This window comes from Protopterus annectens, chromosome 2.part0 (genome assembly GCF_019279795.1).
Source record: "Protopterus annectens isolate FY-2018-M chromosome 2.part0, PAN1.0, whole genome shotgun sequence".
NCBI lineage: Eukaryota > Metazoa > Chordata > Ceratodontiformes > Protopteridae > Protopterus > Protopterus annectens.
Window position 1 is genome coordinate 1304527738 of NC_056728.1, and position 27877 is coordinate 1304555614.

A 27877-nucleotide genomic window follows, 5' to 3' on the forward strand; every position below is an offset into this window, starting at 1 on the left:
AATTTAGTTGCATTTATTTGAACTGTATTTGCCGTAGTGTTGCTACACGCTCAGTGTGCTGGCCTGCACTACAGTTTGAATTGTATTTTATATCAGTGGGAGTGGTAAGCACTAGGTAACCTATCTACCACAGGAGGAGTGGTTTCTGGCCCAGAAATTATAGTTTATTGGCCGTTTGGGAAGCTTTTCCATCTCTTTCAACCTTCTGATTTAATAGCCTGTGTTTGCGCTTGTTTCCTGCCTTTCCTGTTACTAGTCTAGTCCAGTCCAGGTACAGATTTGCTGTATCTAGGACTGTTTGTAAGCTTCTGAGCCCCCCCCCCCCAAGCCTTTCCATGTTGGAGGGAAGCCTTCTAGCTTATCAGTGGGAGTGATAAGCATCAGGTAGCCTATCTACCACAAAAGGAGTGGTCCCTGGCCCAGAAATTGTAGCTATTGGCTGTTTGAGTTTATTTCCGTCTCTTTCAGCTTTCTGGTTTGAAAGCCGCACTTATGCCTGTTTCCCGCCTTTCCTATAACTAGCCTAGTCCGGTTACAGAGTTGCTGTATCCAGGATTGTTAGTAAGCTTCTGAGCCCCCAAGCCTTTCTGTGTTGGAGGAAAGCCTTCTAGCTTATCAGTGGGAGTGGTAAGCACTAGGTAGCCTATCCTCCATGGAAAGAGTGAGTTTTGGCCCAGAAATTCAAGTTTATTTGGCCGTTTGGGCAGTTTCCCATCTCTTTCAACTTGCTGGTTTAAAAGCCTACATTTGTACTTGTTCCCCGCCTTTCCTGTAACTAGTCTAGTCCAGGTACAGATTTGCTGTATTCCAGGACTCTTTGTAAGCTTCTGAGCCCCCCAAGCCTTTCTGTGTTGGAGGGAAGCCTTCTAGCTTATCAGTGGGAGTGGTAAGCACTAGGTAGCCTATCCTCCATGGAAAGTGTGAGTTTTGGCCCAGAAATTGCAGTTTATTTGGCCGTTTGGGCAGTTTCCCATCTCTTTCAACTTGCTGGCTTAAAAGCCTACATTTGTACTTGTTCCCCACCTTTCCTGTAACTAGTCTAGTCCAGGTACAGATTTGCTGTATTCCAGGACTCTTTGTAAGCTTCTGAGCCCCCCAAGCCTTTCTGTGTTGGAGGGAAGCCTTCTAGCTTATCAGTGGGAGTGATAAGGATTAGGTAGCCTATCTACCACAAGAGGAGTGGTTCCTGGCCCAGAAATTGTAGCTATTGGCCGTTTGGGCAGTTTTTCTTTCCATCTCTTTCAACGTTCTGGTTTAAAAGCCGCACTTGCACTTGTTTCCCACCTTTCCTGTAGCTAGCCTAGTCCAGATACAGAGTTGCTGTATCCAGGACTGTTGGTAAGCTTCTGAGCCCAGCAAGCCTTTCTGTGTTGGCGGAAAGCCTTCTAGCTTATTAGTGGGAGTGGTAAGCACTAGGTAGCCTGTCTACCACGAGAGGAGAGGTTCTTGGCCCAGAAATTGTAGTTTATTGACCATTTGGACAGTTTGTCCGTCTCTTTCAACTTTCTGGTTTAAAAGACCACATCTGCGCTTGTTTCCCATCTTTCCTGTAACTAACCTACTGGTAGCACTAGAAAGCCTTAAACTGATACAAGCCTTCTAGCTTAGGAGAGAGACTTTGCAGTGATTAAGTATCAGTTTTCTGTACTTTCTTGCTGTACTTAACTGTTTTCTGCCTAAACACAGATTTTCCAGCATTTATTGTGATTTAAAAGCTTGTTTTTTTTCACATATTGTACTTATTTGACTGCCTGCCCTTTTGAAAAGTTGTTTTTTTGTTTAAACAATTTGTTTAACTGTTGTAGGCTACACACTAAAGTGTGATAGCCTTTTCTGATTGTTTGTAGTCGTTTAAAGCTGTTTTAAGTGTGTTTTTTATTGTATATCTTTTCAAAAAAAAAAAAAAATCCTTGTTTCCTGCCTTTCTAAGCAAGTATAGTGCAGTTTTTAGGCTGGTGCTGAATTCAGGGCTGTGATACTAGTTTCTGAGTTGCCCATACCTTACTTGGATAGAAGGAAGTTTCTGTGTTCACCTGTGAGAGAGGGGAGCTTTGAGAAACCTATCTGTCCCTGGAGGAGTGGTTCCAGCCCAGAAGTTAGTAGTTTAATAGCCATTTTGAGCTAATTTCTATATCTTTCATTTCCCTACTATAAAAACCGCGTTTGCACGGTTTTGCGCACCGGGCAGTGCCGGTTAGCTATGGTTAAATTATTCCCGGCTCCACTAAGTCTCCTCTTCAGTTTTTCCCTTGAAACTAGTCCAACTCTCAACCTAAGCACTCAAAAAGCATCTTACAGCCCAGCACTTGCTCAGACCTAATAGCAAGCAGTAATATACCCTGACACTGATTGCCCAGCAGGGCAAGGCTCTTTATTCACCCCTCACCAACCAAGCGACTAAGCAGCTCACCCTACTATTCAGGCATGACCAAAGGGCAACTTCAGGTGCACTCTCCAGTCCAGCTGGTGAATCTGGGTATCCTGAGGCAATGTTACAACTGCCTCATGTACACAGACAGCCCTCTCCTCCTACCACAAAACACTAACATATGCAAGAGATGCAACTATACAGCCAAACTGGAAGCTAAGCTGTCTCCACCCAAGACTGGGACAGACGGTCAAGAGGAGAAGGTTAACACTTGCCCCACAACTCCAGCCGCACATAGACCTACTAAAACAGCACTGGCAAAAAATACACAGAATCATACTCGGAGGCTCTAAATAAAAACCTGCAAAAGCATCAGAGACCTCCAAAGCAGACACCCAACCTGCACTTCCCATCTCAAACCAGACAACACATAAAACGCAAAATCAGTATGCCGCACAATCACAGCCCTTAAGGCGAAGTAACATACCTAACACACTAGTAATAGGTTACTCTATAGTCAGGCACACTGACGTCCCACTCACTAAGCTGGACAAGCAGAAGGTTACTGTTAGCTGCCTGTCGGAAGCCAGAATCCGCCACATAACACAAGCACTCAGGTCACTCCAGAACAAGTGCAAATATGACTCTGTCATTGTTCATGTTGGTGTGAATTACCTCAGATGTACCTCCCTGGACTACATGAAAAGAGACATGGAGGAGCTCTCTGATCATGTAGCCCAGGCTGGTATGACCATGACCCTGAGTAGCATCCTGCCCTCACCCAAGAATGATACCTCAGTATAAAGAAAAAATGATCAATTTCAACAATTGGCTAAGGTTCTGGTGTCATTCAAAGGGGATCCAGTGTCTGTCAGCCTGGGACGACATGCTCGACAAGCCGCATTGTTTTGCAAGAGATGGATTGCACCTGTCACCCCTAAGCTTTCGAATACTGGCCAAGACTCTTGCTGCCCCCATAGTGCCTTTTTTAGGCAAGGCTCAAAAGTCAAGCCAACCTCTGTAAACAGCACAATTAACAAAAAACTGAGGGTTATGCTACTCAACGCCAGGAGTTTAAATCTCAAAATGCATGCGCTCGAAGCACTCCTCGGTATGGAGCACGTCGACATCTGTGTAGTAACTGAAACCTGGTTCAAGGCTCCAGAGAACACCCCAGCACTACCGGGCTACAACTCATACCACACATTTCGGCCACAGAACACAGACCAAAACACAAAAGGAGGGGGTGTATCCATATTCATCAGGGATACCTACACCTCCAGGTTGGTGGCGCAGCATGATACCTCTGAGATCATCCATGTGCAACTAACATCGGACAAATCTGCAATGCAAATTGTGGCCTGCTACAGATCACCCTCCATGACCCAGGACCACCACTCCACCTTTCTGGAGACACTGGAAAACATGAAGGTCCTACAAAACACCCTGATATTGGGCGATTTCAATTACCCTACCATTCACTGAAAAAACTTCTCGAGTACAAATTCCAAGGCCCAGCGCTTCCTGGAATTCATCAATTCAAATGCCCTGGATCAGCTGGTAAACTCCCCTACCAGAGGTGAAAACATATTGGACCTGGTCATCACCAACATGGGCGACAGGTGTTCCACACTGGAAGTCGACCCGTCACTGGTTAGATCAGACCATAAACTTATCAGTCTGGATGTCCACACCCCACCCCCACCCCCAAATAAGTAAACCACAGTAAAAAAACTTTTCTAAAGCAACCTTCACCATACTTAAGACAGAGGTAGTAAGTTTCACAGCCCTCACGCTAAAGGATAACACTGCCCAAGATGCAGAAACCTTTACAAATGCACTCTATGAGCACCTACAAGGATGCTTGGATCATGCCATCCCTATCAAAACCAAGACTCACTCCTCTAAGAGAAGGAAACCAGTTTGGTGGACCCCTGCAATAAGCAGGCTATACAATAGAAGGAGGAAACTAGTTCAGAAAAAAAGCAAATCCCAAGAAGGAAAGACATCCCTGATCAGTATCAGTAAGAAACTGAGGTCCCTCATGAAATCTTCCAAGGCTAACTTTGAAAGAAAAATAGCTAAGGATTCAAAAGATAACCACAAAGCCTTCTTTAGCTTTGTTAAGAATCTAAGTGGCAACTCGCAGATATGCACTGAACTAGTGCAAAATAGCACAAAATATACTGAACCTACTGATATTGCCAACATCCTGGCAGACAGATTCAGTGCAAACTCCCCCCCCCTCTCACCTACAAAAGGGCCCACAACAATACCGGAAAAGTGTAGTGTCCCAAAAATCACAGACGCACAGGTGAAAACAGCCCCTTCAAAAGCCAAAAACACAGCGTCAATGGGACCAGATGGTGTACCAGGCTGCGTCTTACATGAACTACAGAATGAACTAACCTCCCACCTAAACACGCTGTTCAACCTCAGCCTCTCCACAGGCTACATGCCCATAGAATGGTGCACAGCAATGGTTATTCCTCTCCACAAAGAAGGGACCACAGCTGACCCTGGTAACTATCGCCCCATAAGCCTGACTAACCTGGTCTGCAAGGCTATAGAGCGCATCATCATGGAACTCATTAACAAAGACATTGGGAACCTCCAAACACTTGACCCGACCCAGTTTGGCTTTGTTAAGGGCAGATCAGGCCTACTAAACCTGGTTGACTTCTTCGAGACAGTCACCAAGGCCATAGACGAGAGAAATGTGGTTCACACAGCCTACCTTGACCTCACCAAGGTTTTCAACACCATTCCCCACTCGGGTATTATAGAAAAACTCACCAGCCTGAACATAAACCCCTACATCATGAGATGGGTTGCCATCTGGCTTACAGACAGAACTCACACAGTAAGAATAGCGGGCTCCAGGTCCGAGACTAAACCAGTCACAAGTGGTGTCCCGCAAGGCTCGGTCCTGGGACCCCTACTGTTTCCACATATACTTCTCAGAAGTACAGGCAAACACAGGAGGAATATGGCTAACCAAGTTCATCGATGACTGCAAAATGGGAGCCATAATTGACTTTTTGGCTGACACGGACATCCTCCAAAAGGGCCTTACTGAGATGGACACCTGATGTCAAAGTCATGGCCTCAAGCTAAATGCCAAAAAATGCATAGTCATCCCATTTGGGAAAAACAAAACACCCATGAATTACCACATAGGTGGCAGTCCCGTTAATACAAACGAGGTAATAAGAGAGCTGGGGACCCAGGTAGATAGTAATCTCTGTTTTGACAATCATATTGCCAAAGTAGTTAGGAAATCCTTCTATGTGGCCCATCTAATTACTAAAGGGTTCGCATCTAGAAATAAATAGTGCCCCTCTACTCGTCACTCATTAGACCCGTCATAGAGTACAGTGCCCCATTTGGAATGCACCTCACAAGACACTTCCAACAGCTGGAAAGACCACAAAAGTACCTCACCAAGAGGATTACTGGTCTCAAGTATATGTCCTATGAAGCCCGACTGAAAAAACTCCGGCTGTACTCAGTGGCATATCGCTTACTCAGAGGTGATCTCTGCCTGACTTACAAAGCCATGTCCAAATCAGAATTGATGGACATGCTCCACATAAAGAAATCCAAGTCACTCTAGTGAGCTAAACCTTGCCACAACAATAAATAGAACATGTTGGAGGAATAGATTCCTGTCACAGAGACTCCCCATGCTTTGGAACAAAATTCCAAATTACATCAGGCAGAGCCCCTCACTAACACTCTTCAAGAGAAACCTTGACGAGTGGATGGGTAACAGAAACTGCACCCCTGGGATCACTTCATTGGCTCTGCTCGACAGAGGATCAGTTAATTAATAAATGACACACTCTGGCTAGGCTTATAAATGCCTTGGGGCAGATAGCCTAGTACCTACCTATGAACCTATAGATGTTGATTAATTTGTTCAGTAAAGGCACCATTTCTGGTCTGAAACTTCTAATATTTATTAGTGAATATATAAATCTCAACATTATAAAAAACTATTGAGTACATAAGAGGGTTAAAATCATGACCCTTCTCTCCAATTAAACCATTTTTTCCCTGTTGAGGTGGTATGGTTACAGAAGAAGTGGTGTGGAGCTTCTAAGGAGGTTTTGAACCTGCTGAAATCTGTGACTGGAATTAGCAATAGACATTTTAATACCTCTACATTAACATTCTGCAGTTGCAGTTTCAGTTATAGTACTTATGACATTTGCACTTACAGAAGAACATGACTTAACTTTTTTGCAGCTTCCTTTTTTGGAATCACTGAACATCCAGTCTACTCCTAATAGTTTAATAGCTTAATGGCTTTGGTTGGAGGCTATGCTTGTGGCTTATTCCATACTTGACCTGGTTAAAAAAAGTCTCAGAATAAAGTAATGTTACTATACAAAAATGTAGTTCCTGTAGTTTTGCAATGGGAAATCTGCTTTATGAGGTACTTTTTGTTTGCATGTTCCCCACTGGAGCTTCTTTATCATTTCACTTTATTCCATACACATTTATAGGTCTTGCTTCTGTCATCATTGTCCTTGAATTCGGGAAGTGCACATAAGAGCCTGAGGCTTTAGCAAATCTGTATTAATCTGTTGTGCAGCAGGAGCACCGCTCAATGGGTTTCTGAGAAATTATTTTTTGGATATAAATCCAATGAACCAGGAACCCAGGACATCAAATAGAAGATTTAAAACAACCATCCGTTTATTATAACAAATAGTGTGACAGTTTAAGCGCTTTCATCTCATAACAGAGACTTCTTCAGAAGAAGAAGTCTCTATTATGAGATGAAAGCGCTTAAACTGTCACACTATTTGTTATAATAAACGGATGGTTGTTTTAAATCTTCTATTTGATGTCCTGTATTTCTGGTTCTTTGGATTTATATTCAACAGTTTTGTTCGTTTTGTTTGTGGTTTGCACAAATTATTTTTTGGAGTCATGTTGTCTGATGGTCAGAGTTCCAGCAATATGATCTGATGACAGGACTAGCCTCAGAAACTCTAGTTAAGTTCTAACATAATTATTTTTTTCCAGCAAAAATGTAATTCTCTTATGTAAGGAAGACACAACAGTGGTTGGGAATGTATAAGTTTTTGTTTTGCCATGTCATGACTCCGTGGAACATGCTTTGTTTTCATCAGAATGATGGGAATGCGTATTTGAGAAGATAATGCAGTGTTTGAATGCAACATAGGATAACAACAAATTGTTTAATTTCTTTAACTATCAATTTAAATGTGTCCTTTTTTCTAGCATGCGTTGAGATATTCATATTTTTGTTTCTTTGCTGTCTTTAGGGACTTTGCATATGTTGCAAGAGACCGAGACACTCGAATTTTAAAATGTCATGTGTTCCGATGTGACACACCAGCAAAAGCCATTGCAACAAGTCTGCATGAGATCTGCTCTAAGGTAAGTGCAAGAATGAAATACATCATAATTTTGTAGCATACCTTTTAGCATTTTATGTGTGTCTATAGATGGATTGTAAGCATCTTTAGTGTGTTTTTGCATATAAAGATTTATATTTTCACAAAACAACTAAACTCGCACACCTCTTGCTACGCCTTAACTTTTTATTTTACCCCTTTCAGATTAGTGTGTTAAACTGCAGAGTATAGTATATTTCTGTTTTTAGCAGTTCTTTCTCTTTTTCTTAGTTTTCTTTTATTCATTTAATCCACTTGGAATAAACTAGTCTGTCTTGATATGTTTTCGGAGTATAATGTGTTGGCACATTTTTAAAATTCTGCTTACTCCCCTAATCCAAGCTTACTTCTTTTGAATTTTGTTAGGTTGCTGTTTAATTTCCATGATTTGTTCAAAATCCATGCTGGGGAGATGAGAGTTTATTATGGTGTGTCATACAATGAAATGGTTGTTTATGAATGCATTTTTCCATTAGGATAGAAATGTGATGAGTTGAAAGTTATAACAGCCTTTTTTTCAGATTCCCCTTTATGTAGTGGTATTATAATATGAATTTTCAAAGCTCTGATTCCTTCATTGATCAAAGTCATGATTTTAGTTGTTGAATATGCTATGACTTCTGCAGCTGTTTTCATGTAAGGGGGAGGAGGAAGCTTTTATTGATGCTGGAGATCCAGGGATAATTTTCTTAAGGAGTTTCTAAGCACAGGTTGTGCTGACTGGTTAGTTTGACAGAGGTAGAGTTGTCAGTTCTTATGAGATAATTATGTGGCATTGATGTGCTTAGTGTGGGGTTGCAGTATTTTCTGAAGTCACAACTTTGAGTGGCTACCCGAGTAGAGGTGGTGCTTATGGAACAGGATTTGGCTGAGTGTCTTTTCTTGGTTTCATTAACTTGATAATTTAATTTAGTTTAATTTTATTTAATTTAAATTTGTTTGCCGTGGTAGTACACTGATCAGAATAACTTATTTGCAGTCACAGTCCAGGGGGAAAAAAGTCACACAAAAAAATAAATAAATAAAGCAAAACTGCTCTTAGTCCATTAATAAACATTTATCTCCCTAATAGACATGTGAGATCTGAAAGTAAACATCTCTTCTCAATCTATAAATCCAACAAAGCCCCGGGTTTAAGCCTTTACTCCTGCTCTGTTGCAAGATTATGGAACTCCATTCCCTTAGCTGTCAAGACTATTTTAGCTGCATTCCTTCAAATGTTCTCTAAACGACTACTTAGCCAAAGCATGGATTTGCTCCTACAGTAATCCTGGCTGAAGTACTGTTATCCTTTATGTACCTCTTTTCTTCCCATCCCTTCCTTTACACTTACTCTCATACCTTTTCTTCCTCTATTCTTCCCATCTCTTCTACTACCTTACCCCTACCTTCCTTTACTTTAATTCCCTACCATTTGATCGATACAGTTATGTTCTAATATCTTATGACCTCAAGCATTTTCTCCTCATGTATGTCAGCAGACTATGAACATGTTGTATTCCCAGCCCATTCTTGTATATCCTGTTGTTTGTTTTCCATGTTATATAAATCATGTGTTTCTCTTATTATAATGTTTCACCTATATGTAAATTGTGATTCAGTGTTATGCTTCCATTATATCAGTTTAGTTGTTTTTTTTCTTTCATTCTGTTAAAACCAATGATTTAACTGTATGTATCCGAAGTTTTTCTCCCCAGATCTCTGCTGAAAATAGTTACTTTATGACCCATTCAGACTTTCCCGGTAAACATATGCCACATAAATATAACTGAGTTCCATTACACCTTATACCAAACTGCACAGCACTGAACATACCTGTCCTCTCCGGTACCTACACATTGTCAAACTAATGTTGCACATTACACTCTGCTTGTTCACTAGAGTGTATATATACAGTTTTTCTATGTGACTAGTCTGAACTACGCTGTTATTGCTTACATTTCTGTGTTTTTTTTTGTTTGTGAAATGTTTTGTATTTCACCCAGGCTTGGCCTGAATTTGGTCAACACTGATCAGTGCACTACCACAGCAAACAGATATAAATAAATACATAAATGTACAAACATGAAATAATCAAAGAAAGTACGTAGTCCGGCAGACAACTGAAACAATGAGCAAATATTATTGACAGAGGTGAAAAACAAATGTGGATTAATTTAAGTAAATATGGGAAGGGAGAAGCTGGTGCGAACAAAGGGTGGCTGTAGAAGTAAAATCATGCCGGAAATGTTTTGGATTTGTTGATGGAGCAGTCAGTTTATGGACGTACTTGTGCTTCAGTGTGTTTTACACAGAAGGAATTATTAGCACTGACAAGTCATGAGATTCAGTTTTTAATGCTCTTGTACATGTGTAAGTGAAAGAAGGCTTTAAAGGCATATATGATAGTTATTTCCACAGCTGCACTTATTACTCAGGGTGTACTTCAGATATTGTGATGAAAATATTTACTGTTCACCTCATCTTTACATTTAGTACATCTGTTGTTTCTTTAACATTCAGTAAAATCAGCCAGTTACAGTACGCTGTCCCTGCACAGTTATAGAAAAGGGGAGTTGCTTTCAAATGCTCATTTTTCTCTGAAGGATTTGTTTTTTTCCCCTCTTCCCAAAGACGTACAGTAGGTTAATTGGCAAGCTAAAAATTGCCTGTGTGTGTGTGTGTGTGTGTGTGTGTGTGTGTGTGTGTGTGTGTGTGTGTGTGTGTGTTCTGTGATAGACTGGTACCCTGTCCAGAACGAGTTTTAAAGCCTTACTCCTATTCGTTTCTAGAATGGGCTGCAGCATTTCCATGACCCTGAAAAGAGTAAAGTAGTATTTGATTTGTCTTTTCCATCGTCCTCAATCTGTGGGTTATTTGATCTGATCAGATCCAAGGCCAGCATCTCAGAAACTTCAGTTCTGAAGCTCTACCTTTTCTCCCATAATGCCATACACACCTAAACCTCCTCAAATCTCGTTTGCCAGTTCCAGGGTCAAATACATTCCATATGACGGTCTGCCAGCTAAGTCCTTTTGCATTTATCGTTGTTCTGTTTTCCTCCTCTCCTAGTAGTTTTGGGTTCTCAGAGATAGTTTTCTCTGTCGTTGAAGCTAGTTGCATCACAAGCAAGTGTGTGTGCTCATTTGTGTGTGCCTGATCTTGATAGTGCTGTTTGCCACCGTTTTCTGATACGAGTCTAGCTGTTTGTTTTTTTTCTCTCTCAGCCAACCTTTTGTTGTTTATTGTTTACGCTTCATTGTTACAGAAAAGTTATACTAGGATAAGAGTTATTTGCATAGAGATATATCTTTCAATTTACACTTATTAGTGTGAAGTTGTCCTTGATTTTTCTTCTGTTTAGTATTACTATTGCGTGATATATAATATGGACAAAGTTTCAGGCTTTAAAAAGTGTTTGTGGTGTGGGTACAAGTTGTCCCTCTAAGACTCTCATGACAATTGTGTTTACTGTTTTGGTGTTGCACACTTTGACACAGATTGCCAAGCCTGTGCGGCCTTTGGAGCCAGGCGTCTGGTTGATCATAGGGCACTGTTGCTTTTAAGGGGCTTGTTTCCCACTTCTTCTGCCCCTGCCCAGGCTGACGTGTCTCCTTCTCCCTCAAAGAAGTCTGTAAATGACAAAAAGAGAAGGATAATGATAGAAGTATAGGATGGAAAAAAAAACAAGTAAGAAGAATGATTTGAGGAAAAAGAGATGGCAAAACAAAAGGAGAAGGAAGTTCAGAAATGTTTTTCGGATTTTCATGTCAAAGGTCACCTGGATCTGAAGGTCCCAAGACCATCTGCTCATTCAGCTTTCAGTATATATCAAGAACTGGAAGCCTTCAGCTACCAGTCCCCGTCTGTGTTGACTCCAGCTTTGGATCTGACTGAGTCACTGATGCTGAATATTCCAAGTCCCTGGCTGCCAGCTGCTAAAGTTGCAGGTTGGCTCCATTCGCCATTTGTCCCAATCAATACAGATCAAGACTTTTCTCTGGAGCCTTCCCGTCATCAGGTCCTGGCTTCACTCTTTTGGACTCAAGAGATTATTCAGCCTTTGCCTTGGTAAGCTGGATTACTTCCTCAAGGTCAATGAGGCTCTCCAGTAGTGATAAAGAATCTGACTTGGATCAGCTCAAGCAAACCTTTCTGAAGTCCCAAATGGTAGCCCATGCTAACGTTTCTGAAGTCCTAGATAGCCATGGGGATCATCCGCCTTCCCTCAGCCCAAAGGATAGGAGGTCCTTTTCCTTCAGCCTTGACACTTGTTATTCCTCCTCCTGCCCATGTTTCACTGCCAGTGACCATAGTTTTGACATAGACCCATATCACCCATTTTTCAGTGGCAACAGTCAGGCTGCTGTCGACATCGACCTCTTCCTTGATGTACTCGACAGTAGTATTCTCATAGTTGAGTGCATCCTAGAAATGTGGGGGGCAGAGTCCAGGGTCTGAGGTAAGGTTTTACTCTTGAGGATGTAAAATCCATCCCTACCACTGGATGCTGTGGCTCTGAACAGCTCAGTTCTGGTCTCGACTCCAGACCCAGCTAGATCAGTGGCTGGACCAGGGGTCCATCTCAGAGGCTCATCTGCACATCAGTGTATTGGACATGATAGCTGTCCTCCTAGCATTACAGTCCTTTAAGGACTGCCTCCTAAGAGGGAGGAGTGGTCCACAAAATCAGTGCTTCACAGGTCTTTTCTTTGACAAGCCTTTCCTGCACTACTGAAAGTTTGCTTGACGGCTGCATTCTAGATAACATGGCTGTTATTTGGTGCATAAACAAACAAGGAGGAACCTGATCTTATGCCCTGTATTGAGAGGCTATGAAAGTGTGACAATGGACAGTGTTCTCTTAGTGCTTTCTGATAGCAAAACATATACCAGAGAGGTCCAACATTCTAGTGACCAATCTCAGTAGGAGCATTTTGATGCCTTACAAGTAGTCCTTTAGTCTAGCAGTGGCTACTTAGATTTTCAGCCTTTGGGTACAGCCTTGCTGTGACATTATTATGACACCCTTCAACACCCAATGCAGCAGCTACTTTGCTCTGATCCCTCCCAAGGGACATTACTGAGGGTTGCTCTACTGCATGCTTGGTCCCCCGGTCTTCTATATGCTTACCCCCAACCTGCTTGATAATCAATTTTCTGCAGAAAGCAGCTCATTGTGAAGCAGTGGTAATCCTCATAACTGCCTTCTGGCCCAGACATGTTTGGCTGCGCTTTCTGTGGCCTTATCTTAAATACCCTCCTTGGGTTTTGGACCTTGTGCCAGATCTAATATACCATCCTTTGAGTCAGCCCCACCCAAATTTTTAATCTTTCAGACTGACCACTTGGTTCCTCCAATTTCAGTGATGGCCAGAGATCTCAAGCTTCCAAAAATAGTGCATATTCTGTCTTCTTTTCAGAACCCCTCTACCAGAAGGGTGTATGATAGTAAGTGGAGAGGATTTTCTATCTCGTATATTCCCATGGGCCCTGATCCCTAGTCAGCTCCTGTAGATGCAATTTTAGATTTAATGTCTGGCCTAATTCAGTCTGGTTCTAGCTATTCTACCATCAAGGTCCACTTGATGGGTCATCTCAGACTTTCACGTCGGTCATGACCAGCTTTCATTTGATTCTGTAAGACTGTCCAAAGCCTTTTTTGAAGGGTACCTTTTTGATCAGACCTTCAGTGAGAGATCCCATTTTTCTTGTGGTATCTGTCCTTTCTCCTCCCAAGACTTGTCTAATGCCCTTTTTGAACCACCTGCCTCTATAGATTTAAAGTTTTTCTCACAGAAAATGCTGTTCCTGGTCAGTAATTTCTGCAAGGAGAGTTTCCATGCTTCAGGCTTTGCCTCACATACCACCTTACCTTATTTTCCACAGCGACAGATTTTCCTTGCAGGTCAACCCACCCTTCCTTCCTTCCTTCTTTTTAAGGTGGCCTCTGCTTCTAATTTAAACCAGTCAGTTCAGTTACTAATTTTCTTTCCTAATTTTACTAACAAAAGTGACTGTATGTTTCAGTGTTTAGACCTCCCTTGCCAGTTAGGATGCTAGGTGGGCATGAACAAACATATCAATAAAGCAGAGCAGTTTGTTTCCTTTTCTAATGCTAAGCTTGGAAAACCAGTCTCCAAAGTGACTTTGTCCAGATGCTTTCCGATTGCATCCATCCATCTTCAACCGCTTTTTCCCATTTTGCACATGGGGTCAGGTGTCACTTCAACAGTGACAGTCATCTAGAGCCAAAGTTTACACCACAAACAAAGGCCTACTGTGCTAGGGCAGTAGCTACTTCCAACAGCTTTTTTTAGCTGCAGTCCTTTGGATGATATTTATGCAAGGGCTACCTGGTCAAACATTCACACTTTAGCCTCGCTTTATAAACCAGATATTCAGTCCAGATCTAGAATGTGTTTTGGTTCCACAGTCTTGTAAAATGTTATGTCCTGATACCACCCAACTGTCTGGCTGGAGACTCTATCTCACAGGTTGAGACGGCCAGAAAAGACAACAACAGATACTAAAGTTATGTACTTACCATAACACTAGATCATTGTCATCTTCTATTCATCTCAGCCATCCCCTCCCTGTGTTCCCCTTCCAAATTGTCTTTGCTATTTGTGGCTTCTGGTGGACATTGCAAATTGTTCCAAAGTCTTTGTCAGACCCTCTGGTCTATCCCTTATTTTACATTAGGGAAATTATGTGTGCGCAGGACAGCTGTGATAGGGCAAACTCAATCTGAAGAGGTTAGGTGTGAAGGACATTATGGAACAGGAGGTGGAGCATCAGCACTGAAGATTCTGAGAGCTCGCCACAGATCCAATAATCCACAGGTTGAAACAGACAGAAGACAACACTGATCTAGCAACATGGTAATACATAAATTTAATTTATTGGAAAATGGTTGCATGGATGGATGATTACATGAGTGGTGAAGCCATGAGTTACAAAATGAGTTCATTAATTGTAAAGTGCATAATATTTAATTTTATTGCACAAAGTAAACCTCCAGATATTTCATTTACTTTTTTTGCTTTGATTTTTACCTTGGATTACTTATTCCTATTCATCTCAGTGTGATCAGGTAATTGCTTAGTTTGTCTTTTGACTAAGGCTTTGCATTGTGTATAGTGGATTATCTGATGGACATTTTTGTCCATAATTTTGATGTATGTTTTAGTCTTATATGGTATTATTTTGCAGATGTATTGAGTGTTAAGGTAAGGTCTGTTAGGATTGTAGTTTATTCTTGTTTTCATTTAGCCTGAAGTTAGATTTATTAGTTCATATCGATTTTGCTAGTTATGCTTTTATGATTTTATTTTTATTGGTCTAATGTTGCTTGTTCTAATTTTGGAGGGTTGACTTATGAGGACCTAGTTTCATGGAGTTCACATGTGTATTTTAATGTATAATATTTATAAAGTTTGTGTGTATACGTTTGTCTGAATGAGGCTGAGTTGCAGTAATTTGTGATACACAGAGAGGTGATATATGCTTGATAATGTGTACAGTGTGGTGATAAATGAAAGTCTATACTCTTCTCTTACATAACGTTTTTCATATCTTATCAGTGCCCAGTATGATTAAGGAATTGAGAGAAGAGCTTGGAACTGTTATGATTATGCAATATCTAATTTTGTCAGTTTTCTTTTCTGTAGAACATATAAAGGTGTACACAGTGGAAATGTGGTGGGATGTTTCTGTGAATACCACTAAAAGGTTATAATATGGCCAAAATATATGATATCATCCCAGTTGTTAAATTCTAGAATTGAAAGGCAGCTGTAGTTTGAAGAGAAGTTAGATTAGCCTGAAATGAAAAATGAAATGTAAAATAAGAAAAGCGTAGTCCTTAATTTACCTGACTGAAAGTAGGCTTGCACCTGTGTTAAAGCATAAAAACAAACTACAGTTGATGATGTGATATTATCATCCTGTAAGAATGATGATATTTTTAAAGTCATTTGACATATTAGGATGCTGCCTTGTCTGTAGTAATCTGGTTATAAGGAGTATTTTATTCGTAGATCTTTTTTTTTTTTTTTTAAGTGACACGTAGTGCAGATCTTTTTTTTTTTCTTTTTTCAAATATAATTTTTATTACATTTCTCTTCGATTTAAATACAAGAAAAGAATGACACAGAAAATATACATACAAGGTACTTGGAATATCAAGTTTAATTCATCCAAATACGATATACATAACATAAATCATAAATCATCAATGTTAGGGTAACAATTATACAGAATTGTCTAATAATCAAGCTGCTCTTAATGAGCTATAAAACAGACATTTACATAAAGATAGTATACAACATATTGAAAATGTGACATTAAAACATTGCAACCAGATAATATAGTCTACCTAACTAATCATTCTGTCTTGTACTAACTATGTACAATATATACATTGCTGTTACCTTAATGTTCATCTTATATGTGTTTGCCATTACCTGTACACTGTTGTGGGTATACACTTTTCTATACTAATTGTATTTAGTTTCCCTTAATTATGTAAAGTAATATTGATGGTGAAGTCCCTTGTTCATAAATCAATTTTGTCCTTGAATTTCTAAACGCGTTTTCCAATGTTTCTGATAGTAAGATAGTATTTTTTTTTTGGCTTCTTGTAATTAATTTGCTGGCTATTAAGTACTTTATAGCCATTCCTTTAAATTCTTCCCATGTGATTTTACTTCTATCTAACCAATTTTGGGCCATATATGATTTGATCATTGCGCACAATGTGACTATGATGTATTTATTTTCATAGGAGAAATTATTAGGGAATATATGTAAAATTGCCATTTCCCATGACAGGGTAGATTTGCTGTATCCCTTTTTTTCTAACTTGGTTCTTAATGAACACCACAGCTTGTAAACATGTTTACAGCTACAAGAATATGAAGGGTGTCAGCAACACTGTTTTAGCATATGGTACAATAAGGGGAGTGGGAGGGATTAATTTTACTAAGAAAAAGTGGTGTGTGATATGCATTGTTATTGATCATAATTTGAATATAAATTAGTTTTTTAAAGGGAGTTAATTTCAAAGTAAGTTCAGTAGCAGCAGATTTTTGTTCATCAGTTATCTTATTATTTTTCTCTTCCCAAAATTTGGGATATAGAATTGCATCTTGATATCTAATTTTTATCAATCTGTACATATTTGATAACATTTTAGATCTCGACAGTAGCAGGTTAATAATTTGTTGCGATAGCTGCATGTCTTGGTTGACTATTTTGGCATTCATAGTAATTGTGTTGATCAGGTATATTAATTGGTTGATTATGGTATTATAGCTTTTATTTACTTCAAGTTTTTGTCTAATATTGTTAACTGAAACATTTGATCTGGTATAGGTCCCATACAGTGATATTTTTAATTTTTGAAAACTGATTCAGGTTTAATATAGTATTGTTTAATTTAATATTAGGATTAAGGTGTACTGGCTGCCCCAATACCAAAGTATCTTTAAGATTTAGGGAGGCTACCAGCTTTTGAAATATTACTGTGTTTCTTATTGTTATGGGATGAAACTTAAAATGCTTTAAAGTCTTAGAATTTAGAAAGGGTACAGCTCTAGGGTTTAAATTGCTTGAGTTTAGATGATTGTAATATATTTTAATCCATAGTGGATACCATGCTTTGTTGGAATGTTCAAAATTTGCTATTTGTATAATTCGACTAGAGTTTAGTATGTTGTAGTATGTTTGAAATTCAGGTAGGCCTAGGCTCCCTTTTGTTTGAGTAATGTTAATTTAGTGTATTTTATTCTTGTACTTTCTGGAAGACAAATAAACTTTCCTAGTAGTGTTTCAAGTTTGGAGAATAATTTTTTTGGTATATTTTGGTTAATAGCACTAAAATGAAACAATATTCTTGGAAGAATATTCATTTTAACTATGGCTGCCTTAGCTAGTGGAGATAAATTGAGGTTTAACCATCTCTTAGTGTCTTCACTGATGTTAGACCAGGTTTTAAGCAAGTTGTTTTTAGTCATATCAGATGGGGGATGAGTGAACATAATACCCAGCTATTTGACATTATAATTGACTTTAATTTCAGTTTCAGGGAAATAGAATTCTTTATGTCCTAGAGTATTCAGAGGGAATATGACTGATTTATTAGGGTTACTCGCATAATTAGATATTTTTGAGAATTTTTCAATGGAGTTTAGTATCTTATTCAAATCAGTATTAGGGAATTTGAAATAAATGTTAAGATTGTCAGCAAAAGCTGTATACTTTATTGGGACTTTGGAAATATTCATAATAAAGTGGTAAGTTCTTTGTGATATTTTAAGCAGCAGAGGTTCTATGTATATATTGAACAGGTAAAGTGATAGTGGGCATCCTTGCCTTGTAGCGTTCACTATTTGAATAGGATTTGATTGCTTTTTATCTATAGTGTTGTCGTGGCATTTTTGTATAGAGCCCTATCCATGTTTATATAGTCCTCAAGAATACTAAATTTTTTGAGTATATTTAATAAATCAAAATGTACTCTTTCAAAAGCTGTGGTTGCATTTATCATTCGCTTTTAAATTAATGATTGAATCAATAGTAAGTGGGTTGTCATATATTTGTCTGTTGTTCATAAAGCCTATTTGCTCAGAAGATATAATGCGAGGTAGGATTTGTTTGATTCTACTAGCTAGTATTGTAGAAATTATTTTAATATCAATATTTATGAGTACTATCGGCCTGTAGTTGTTTGGGTTTGATGCATCAGATTTGGGTTTTGGTATAAATATAGTTTTTGAGTTATTGATATACAGGTCTTTGGTACCATACTTTATTATATATCTGTATACTTTCAGTAGTATTGGAGCTAACTGTTAATTGAAAGTCTTGTAAAATTCCACCACATAACCATCAGGCCCTGGTGATTTACCTGGTTTCAACTTATTTACAGCAGCAATGATTTCTTCTACACTTAAGGTAGCTTTAAGATTATTTATTTGTGCCTCATTCAGTACTGGAAATTGTAACACTTTGGTAAATTAATGAAATAATGACTCATTAAACTGGTCATGGGAGCCATATAATTTTTGGTACATCTCTTCAAAAGCCGCTATGATCTCTTCATCCGTCTCTAAAGATTTGTTATTGTAATTTAGTTTCTTTATTTTGGTAGGAGGATTTTTAATGTTTATGATTCTTGCCAGTGCTTTTGAGGGTGATTGAGCCCATTTGGTATATTTGCGGAGGAGTTTAATTTCATAGATTGAGTACTGTTGTGTTTGAATTTCACGTAGTTGTCCTTGTAGTGTAACCATTTGACGTTCAAGTACTGGTGAATAATTTAATTGCAGTTCTGACTCTAAATTTTTTAATTTTGATTCTATTAATATGACTTTTTCTTTGTTTAATTTTTTTATAGAAAGCAGCTTTTTGAATTAATATACCCCTAACAGTGGCTTTTGTAGCTTGCCATTGAATGTCGTAAGTTATATCTATTACTTTTAGGTTGTTATAAGTTTGGGTGAGAATGTCTATGATATTTTTTGAAACATCTTTAAGCTTTAGTAAGTTAGACATAGATAATTTTTTAATGTATAACATTTGTGAAGTTTGTGTGTATATTTGTGTGTCTGTATGTTTGTCTGAATGAGGCTGAGTTACAGTAATTTGAATGAGCTCTATTCATTTTTTTCCCCTTATCACTCCCAGTCTTTTATTTATCTCCTGCTTTTGTGGAATAAAAGACAGTGATGATTTTATAGAAAAAAGAATATTCCACCATGAAACTCTTTATGCTTGGATTCCTTTAAGAGAGGATGCTGTAAATGATAATTTAGGAATGGCATTGATGTCATTATTGTCAGTTCAGGTTAGGAAACTTTAGTGCCAAAATTAGAGGGATAACAGGACAGTCCGTTTTGTTCACCACTGGAATGTTTTGAAATAACAGATGAAAAAAATAAAAATGTAAGAGGTGCTCACCAGACTGTAGTTGTAGTAGTAGTAGTAAAGCTAGTGAAGTATTTGGATAGTGATACACAAACCTTGCTTAGTTTCATTAAATTGAAGATTGGATAGAAATGTTTGAAAGGTGAGAATATATCTATTTGGCAGAGGTCGAGCTTATATCTCACAGACATGAGGTGAAGATATATAGAAATATTTGTGAGTTCTGGAAAATAAGTGTCATGTGTCACTGATTTAAAATATCTTTTGAGAGTGTTGCAGAAGTGAGAGCTTCTTACTATTGAGTGTTGATAAAATACAAAAATGGTTGAGCTCAATCATTAGTAGCATTTGGCTATGATTGTAAATATCCTGCATAAGCAAACATAAGCTAAATGAAGGAGTTTAGAGGGTGATGATTATGAATTAAAGAAAATATATTTTTGGATAACAAAATGGAATATAGAGATCATGACAACACCAGTTCAAACCAGTTGTTTCGTTAGCATTATGTCATAAAATAGAGGTTCCAAAATAAACTAAAAGTAAAAAAGACAAGAATGAAATCTAAAAGTATGCCTAATAAAATACAAAGAGCCACTGTTTGGGAAGTAGTTATTTTTGTGGTTATTGAAAACAACTTGATGTGGTCACATTTGATAATCAGAAGTAATTGTCTTAAATGTTACTGTAGGATAGAAAAATGATATGCATTAGTGGTTATTACAGATATAGATACCCATATTAAATATTTAGAAGGAGGCACCACTTATTCTACAGTTTAAGGGGGACATTCATAGATGAGACAGGGAAACGTGATTTAAAGTAATTTATGCAATATATCTATGCATATGTTTGTCTAGTTAACAATATGGCTAATGGGAGGGGTGTAAAATATGTTGAATAAATGTAATACAAACCTCAAAAAAACTGAATAACAGAAAATGCATGCAGTTTCAGACATACAGTAGTCTGTGATGGGTTTTTACTTAAAAAGATGTTACTGCAGATCAGGCTTCTAAGGCATTTGTCTTCTGGGGTGCCTTACCACAAAAAGTGTTGTTGTACATGTTCGGCTTGTGTATGTTGCTGGTGCACGCGCGTGTGTGTGTGTCTGTGTGTGTTTGTATGCTGCTGTCGACGTAGAGGGTGTGGTCTTCTTAATCCCAAAGTGGTAAAAGTAGTATTCACGGGTCATGCATATGGGCACATCCACACATCAGGGGAGGTTATAGGACACCCCATGATGGCATGAGTGCCATTATCAGCCGTTATGTTTAGGTTAGGGTCAGATAAAAACACTTCAGAAATCACTCAGAAGTCACCAAAGACGTTAAAATTTAATCAGAAGCTTTCGGGCTATCCACCCTTCATCAGCACATAAAACTATCAAATTCATCACATTTAAATAGAGGTAAAATTAAAGTCACATGATCAAGCCAGCCATACACATTACACATACACTTTTGCATCAATTAATACTTAAATTATACACAAATATACATATATATATATATATATATATATATATATATATACTTTTCAACATGTTCAAATAATGTACTATTTATAACTAGTTACTACTAACTTTATGAAATATAAAATCAACAATAATGTTGGAAGTTTATAATACTAAAATATTAAAAATTCAAATGTGAATATAATAATTCATCATATAATTTCTCTCTGCCTTTTTATCAATACAGGTTTCAAACTAACACTACTATTCAAGCCTGGTGGTACATTGGCTTGCAGTTTTACTATCCATTCATATTCTCTTAATTCTAAAATATTATTTAAATCACCCCCTCTTAACCCTATATTCAACATATTTATGCACCTAAATTTAAATTTATGCGTCTGAAACTCCATAATGTGTCTATACAAACCATTTGTCTGTACTTTCCTTTTTATTTCTGACCTGTGTTCTATTATGCGGTCCTTTAACCTCCTTATCGTCTTTCCTACACAGAACGCCATGCATTGTGTACATGTCACTAAATATACTAATTTTGTCGTATTACAGTTTGCTTTACAGTGAAAACTAAACTTTTCCTTAGTAACAGGATGTTGAAAGCATTCATTTGATTCAAGGATATCTATGCAACATGTACAATTGTGGCATTTGTATGTTCCCACTCTACTTTGTAACATCACTTCCTCATTCTTAAAATCTTTGTAACACAACATCTGTTTAAGTGTCTGATGGTTTCTATATGCAAATCTGGGTTTCAGACCTATCAAATCTTTTACCTCTGGCATTGCCATTAGTATTATCCAATTTTTTTTCTATAATTTTACATACTTCCTTTGTATTCCCGTTATAGGTAGTTGCATATCTCACAATACTATTATTTTTACTTGTTCTTTGTAAGGCCATTTCCTGTGTTGACTCTAAACTAATACTGCCAAAAGTGGGTCTATATCTATCTTTCCTTCCTAAAAGTACCTCATTGTATATACTATTTATACTCTGTAACGGATAACCATTCTTTATAAATTCTTCCTTCGTTCCATTAGCTTGATCTATAAAATTATTGTCTTCTATATTTAATCTACTGACTCTTATTAACTGTGATTTAAGAATTCCCTTAAATGTATGCGGAGCATGCATACTACTCCTTTTTAAATACCTGGCCGCATGTACTTCTTTCTTGTACACCATAGTTTCTACCTTATCTTGTTTCCTATACAAATTTACATCTAGAAACACTATATTCTGGGATGAAGAGTTCATCTTAAATTTCAAAAAATTGGTGGTATTGTTTAAATATGTAAGATAACTTTCCAATTCTGCAGATGTCCCAGTCCAAACAAAAAAACAGTCATCCACAAATCTACAATAACATTTCACATTATTATTAAGCTTATTAATATCACTTAACACATACTGTTTTTCCCAGTGATATAAAACCAAATTCACAAAAGTGTATGCAACTACCTATAACGGGAATACGAAGGAAGTATGTAAAATTATAGAAAAAAATTGGATAATACTAATGGCAATGCCAGAGGTAAAAGATTTGATAGGTCTGAAACCCAGATTTGCATATAGAAACCATCAGACACTTAAACAGATGCTGTGTTACAAAGATTTTAAGAATGAGGAAGTGATGTTACAAAGTAGAGTGGGAACATACAAATGCCACAATTGTACATGTTGCATAGATATCCTTGAATCAAATGAATGCTTTCAACATCCTGTTACTAAGGAAAAGTTTAGTTTTCACTGTAAAGCAAACTGTAATACGACAAAATTTAGTATATTTAGCGACATGTACACAATGCATGGCGTTCTGTGTAGGAAAGACGATAAGGAGGTTAAAGGACCACATAATAGAACACAGGTCAGAAATAAAAAGGAAAGTACAGACAAATGGTTTGTATAGACACATTATGGTGTTTCAGACGCATAAATTTAAATTTAGGTGCATAAATATGTTGAATATAGGGTTAAGAGGGGGTGATTTAAATAATATTTTAGAATTAAGAGAATATGAATGGATAGTAAAACTGCAAGCCGATGTACCACCAGGCTTGAATAGTAGTGTTAGTTTGAAACCTGTATTGATAAAAAGGCAGAGAGAAATTATATGATGAATTATTATATTCACATTTGAATTTTTAATATTTTAGTATTATAAACTTCCATTATTGTTGATTTTATATTTCATAAAGTTAGTAGTAACTAGTTATAAATAGTACATTATTTGAACATGTTGAAAAGTATATATATATATATATGTATATTTGTGTATAATTTAAGTATTAATTGATGCAAAAGTGTATGTGTAATGTGTATGGCTGGCTTGATCATGTGACTTTAATTTTACCTCTATTTAAATGTGATGAATTTGATAGTTTTATGTGCTGATGAAGGGTGGATAGCCCGAAAGCTTCTGATTAAATTTTAACGTCTTTGGTGACTTCTGAGTGATTTCTGAAGAACTTTGTAACCTGTCAACAGTTTGTTTTTTCGTACTCAGATAAAAACACCCCATGGCTGCCTGTATGACGGCCACACCATGGATAGTTTTTATGGTAGTGTTGGAGAATGAATCAGCAATAATGATCTGCAGGCATGGTGGCCATTAGAAGGATACAGAAAATATCTAAAGGAGTAACATGCCTGTTAATTTGAATATCACACACTAAACACAAGATCCTTCACAAAAAGACAAATTACAGTAAAATATCAATAACACACCCATGGAGAACTCTCCCAGAGCAAATAGCCACCAAATAACCACATCTTTCAAAAGTAATTTAGAGGTGATAAGCTACCAAACACAGAAGTGTCATCAAAACAAAACAAAATAAATAAGTAATTAAACAAACTAATAACGTGATTAGAAAAAAAAATCAAACAGCAGAAACACATATATCCAAGTGAATGAAGTACATGATTATATCTGAATACAAAATTAAATTCAACAAAACAGAAATCAGGATTGTGACTTGAGTTAAACACACTTTACAATAATAAAAAGCACTAGAAACTAGGATTTAACTACATTGCCTGATCAGATCTACTGTCTATTCTATTATGTCCCTATAATGCCCACATTATCAGGCATTATTGCTTACTTATAGGTTAATAGGAGGTTACTAGGCTAACAGCCCCACTTAGAAAATGGTCATGTGAAATGCTTAAATAAGATTTGCCAAACCTTCAAACCATGTAGCTATTAGTATTGCAAAAGAAAACAAGGACCAACAACAAGCTAGCTCCTTATCAGCTCTGTAATTCTGTCAGAAAGCTAATGGATGCATTCCCCCATATTTTGACAACTTTTTTGACAGCTGTTAAAATAGTTCTCCTAGTGTCAGAATTTGGCTCTTTCTGCAGCTGGCAAAAGAACAGTCACGTGTGTTTTGACAGTTCTTTTGACTGCTGTCAAAGGATCCATAAAATGGCAATGCTTTTAACTGCTGTCAAAAGAGATGTCAAACCATAAACCTATTAGACTGCATTTTTAGCATTGCAGAGCAGGGAGAATAAGGAAATCATTTTTGACTGTCTCAGTTGCTGTAAGATACAACACAAAATGCACAACTCTACTATGACCTTCCTATATTATTGCTTCTTGTAGATTATTCTGTGTGTATTGAGTGTATTGTTTCCAAATTTAATGGAAAATTATCATAACCAGACCAAACTGGCCTGCACAGGGTCCTCATAATATTTTTAAGTTTTAGGATGGCAATAAAAAGTAGAAATTTCTGCATGATTAACTAGTAAATGTTTCTTATATTTTCTTGGGTGTGGGACTACAGCTAGGAATGAAGCATCAGTTAATGCATTTATGCATATTAAAAGTTTTAAACAACTTGTATCTTGATGGGCATTAGTACAAAATAATAAACTTTAAATATTTTCATTTTTAAATTTGTATTTTGAAGTTAAGCATCTAAACAAAAATTTTAGTAATTTCATAAGGCTAACTAATTCTTTGACCAGCAAAATTGGGATTGTTCTTGGCAGAATTTTCAGAGATACTGTAGCTTTTGAATACAAAGCTGTTTCTTTTTTGATGTAGAGTTGTAGAGTTAAGTTTCCTAAGATAGAAAGTCATAGGTGAGGAAGAGATAATTTTCTTGTAGAGAATGGAGGCATACACCTCCAGGTGACTTTTTCAAATATTTTATTTATCATTTGATACACTTTAGGGCTCATTGAAGGTGATTCAAAGAGAATATTTTACAAATGTCATGGATCTTAGTGCTAATGTGATACAAGTGGTAAGTAAGGCCAAGATTGTCTTGGTTTTATAGATTCTTAGTTAAGTACTAGGCTAGCTGCCATTAAGGGCCATTTTAAGCCTAGCCAGTTTTCCGTTTTATGCTTGAATTAACCTATCCCACCCATGGTCAATATTATATATTACCCCTAATGAGAATAACTGGGAACATACCATAGATAATTTGCTGAGACACGTTCATGTGTTAAAGCATTTAGGATCTGCCTCTGTCCATTACTAGCACAGACAATAGTCCTGGAGTAAATTTTCCCATCTCATTCATAAATCCAGGTTACACTTGAATGTGGACAGGGATGAACTTTGTGTTATGTGGATGGGGAGCCCATTCCAAAGCAGCAGTATCCTCTATGAGATATACCTGTCCCTCCAAACCATTCTGCTGATGATGCAAAAGAGGTTTATATCACTAGACTGAGTATTTCTGTGCCATTTGACTTGTTGATGTGCAGTAAATGTATTGGTATCTGGTTAGAGGACGCCTTGTGTGCGAGACACAGGTCACCTCTTAGCAATCTGTAGGATAGGATACCGAGTGTAGTGACAGGTTTGAATTGGTTCATGTAAGATTTGTAGTTTAGGTTTTCTATCCTTTCAGTAAAGTATCTCAGTGGGCATTACAGTTGTTACATGTATCTGAACAAATATGTGGCAAAGAGGGCATTATATTCAGTGACTGGCATAATGAGGGCTGAGTAAAAGGAGATAATGACATGCTTAGTTCTAGACACAATCCCTTTATTTATAAGCTGTACTATATAGAAGGACATGCTTACATCAGTGGACACACATTGGTCAAAACTTAATTCACTGTCCACATAAGTTCCCAAATCCCAAACAACTGCATCAGCTCTGAGTTGTATTGTTAATGTGGTAGTTTCTTTGTATAGATGACTTCCCAAAGGATACAATAATGCATTTTTTGGTATTTAGTTTCAGTCCATGATTTTGACACCAGATCCAATGTTGTCCTTTTCATTCTTCCTCAACCAGTGTGTTATGGATCCAATCCTTGGATCCAACTTGGCCACATATTTCAGACTTTGGATCCATCTCTCGAGCTCCTTCCTCTACCCATAATGCCCTAGTCCATTTTCAGTACCTCAGATCTTGTTCACTGCCATCATGCTAAGACGTAGGGTCCTTCTCTTGAGTGCTTAGTATACAGTTTCTGATATTTTTTTCATAAGTAAGATTATTTTCTTTATCCTAATTTTAATCTTTGTTAGCTTTCATCTCCCTCTTAGTTTCTGGTTATTTTTTGAGTAGCATAAATGTAATTTTTATATAGTATTTTCTTCTGTTTACCATAGTTGGTAGCCCTTTCTTCCTGTAACTTCTCACTTTCTACCTGTCTTTTAGGGTAATATCTAATTACCATTGTTGGTAACTTCTCCATTTAGGCAAATTGTTTAAAATAAATATTCTGTAATTTAGTTTGTTGTTTAGTTGTCTCCATTTTTAAACTACCATGGCTGACAAGCTGACAGGATTAAAAAAATGCACTTCTTGTGGACCCAAAATCCCTAACTTGGATGCCCACAAGGAGTGCATATATTGTCTTGGAGAGGCCCATCTAGAGACTAACTGCATTATTTATGCTGCGTTCAACTCCAGGGCATTAACTGATAGATGCAGCAAACTTATCTTGAAGGATCTTCGTCCTCCTTCATCAGCATCTTTTTCAGGTGCTCAAACCCCTAGTAGAATATCGTCCTTTGGAGCATAGACAGTGCTTTCCACTGAAGTCCTCTAGAACTTCATCGGAACTGCTTCCAAAAAGTTCAGAATCATCAGATCCAACATCTTCTGACCTGAAGGTTCATTCTGCAGATCCAGAATCCTCAGATCCTAAAGTTTCAGATACAGTCATTATTTCAGCTAGTCCCATAGCTTGGGTTATGGATGCCAAGTCATCAGATCCGAAACCTGGTACATCACATACGTCAAGAGCTTGCACTACAAAGTTCATCTTAGATCCAGTTTCTCCTACTGTACACTCTCCTTTCAAGCAAACTCCAAAAAGCATTACAGGCCCCAGTCTACCACATCCAGCAGGTCCTCCAGAAGTCTTTCAGAAGCAGATGTGGATAAAATGATGCAAAAGTTCCTCACAGCTCAGATCCAGGTGGGGGTCATTGCAGCTTCATCCCCTATTGGATCCATGAGTCTTCCAACCACTACTCACACAGTACTATCTCCTTCTCCAATCCATCCTTCTGTTTTGGAGCCCCAGGATTCAACGGCTCCAAAGGTTCCGGCATCTAGATTCAAAGAGAATCACTTCCGCAACTCCAACAGCATCCCTGACTAGTTCTGTACCTGCATCTATACTGTTGGATTGGAACAGGTCCCCAGAGCCAAAGAGTCTGCATCAGATCCATAGGGCTAGGGTTTACTTCACTGTTTTT

General features: G+C 37.7%; 1 protein-coding gene across 2 annotated transcripts in view; it reads left to right on the plus strand.

Annotated features, from left to right (window-relative positions):
- The first annotated feature begins 7672 nt into the window (after nucleotides 1–7672).
- LOC122793458 (amyloid-beta A4 precursor protein-binding family B member 2-like) overlaps nucleotides 7673–27877 on the plus strand; it is a 159584-nt gene continuing 139379 nt past the window's right edge. For both annotated transcript variants that reach the window (XM_044061488.1, XM_044061489.1), the window contains exon 1: nucleotides 7673–7783. The gene's annotated coding sequence lies outside the window, so the exon portion shown is untranslated. The remainder of the gene's footprint in view (nucleotides 7784–27877) is intronic.